The following is a 1,511-nucleotide window of genomic DNA, read 5'->3' on the forward strand; positions in this document are numbered from 1 at the left end:
CCAGGCCATGGTGTTTTCAATAGCCTCATATGGATGCAAAAGCTGGACAGTGAATAAGGAGGATCGTAGAAGAATTGATGCCTTTGAGTTGTGGTGTTGAGAAATTGGAGAGACAGGAAGATTGGCACTTCACAAATCTGTTCAATATAAAATATGAATTCAGAGTACTCTGGGTGTTTTAATTTTAATTTAATCATGTTGATCATCCATCATTTGGCAAATTGTAAATTGTTTCCACCAATTGAATAACATCCAAAACAAAACTGCAGACAGACTGTAGAAGAGATCACAAATGCAATTTCAGGCAGAAGTTGAAGAAAATTCTAAAAGCCTACATGAGCCAAAATATGACCCCGAGTATATCCCACCTAAATTTAGAAAGCATCTCAAGAACATATGTGATGACAATAAGGAACGAAGACCAGAAGAGTTATGGAATGACGTTAATAATCACACAAGAATAAAGCAAAAGATTATTAAAAGGCAGGAAAGAAAGAAAAAATATGGATGACAGAAGAGACTCTGAAACTTGCTCTTGGGTATAGAAAAGCTAAATCAAATGGAAGAAATGAAGAGGTAAAAGACTGAACAGATAATTTCAAAGGGAAGTTAAAGGAAACAAAGTAAAGTATTAAAATAAAATGTGTAGACCAAGAGGGAAGAACATATTCACAATTTCTCAAGCTGAAAGAACTGAAGAAAAAATTCAAGTCTTTACATGCAATATTAAAAGGCTCTACGGGCAATATAGTGAATGTTGTGGAGTGTCTGTCAAGTAGGTTTTGACTCAAAGTAACCCTGTATAGAATTTCCGAGGAGTGGCTGGTGAGTTTGAACCACAAATTTTGCAGTTAAAACTGACCTTGCAGTCCAGTGCTTATCCTACAGTGCTGCACCAGGACTCCATATCTATTAACTGCAAAGTCAGCAGTTCAAACTCACCAGTCGTTTCTTGGAAACTCTATACAAGGTCACTCTGAGTCAAAATGAATCCATGGCACTGAAAAACAAATTAGATAGATAGATAGATGATAGATAGATAGATAGATAGATAGATAGATAGATAGACAGATAGATATAGATATATAGATGCTTTTGAATTGTGGTGTTGGAGGAAAATACTAAAAGTGCCATGGACTGCCAAAGGAACCAATAGATCTGTTTTGGAAGAGGTGTAGCCAAATTGCTCCTTGGAGGCCAGGATGGCTAAGCTTCGTCTCTCATACTTTGGACATATTGTAAGGAGGGAACAGTCGCTGGAAAAGGATGTCATGTTGGGTAAGATGGAGGGTCAGAGAAAGAGAGGAAGACCCCCAACCAGATGGATCGGCCAGGTGGCATCATTGATGGCATCGAGTGTGGCGGCAGTAGTGACGGCTCAGGATCAGACATTGTTTTGTTCTGCTGTACATGGGGTCGCTATGAGTCAGTTCTGACTCGATGGCACTTGACAACAACAACAACAACAACAAATAGATGATATATATATGTGTGATATATATATATATATA

At 37.9% G+C, this 1,511-nt stretch overlaps 1 pseudogene; it reads left to right on the forward strand.

Annotated features, from left to right (window-relative positions):
- Positions 1-1,511, forward strand: part of LOC102811913 — a 101,739-nt pseudogene that overhangs the window by 24,748 nt on the left and 75,480 nt on the right.

This window comes from Chrysochloris asiatica, unplaced genomic scaffold (genome assembly GCF_000296735.1).
Source record: "Chrysochloris asiatica unplaced genomic scaffold, ChrAsi1.0 scaffold00108, whole genome shotgun sequence".
Taxonomy (NCBI): Eukaryota; Metazoa; Chordata; class Mammalia; order Afrosoricida; family Chrysochloridae; genus Chrysochloris; species Chrysochloris asiatica.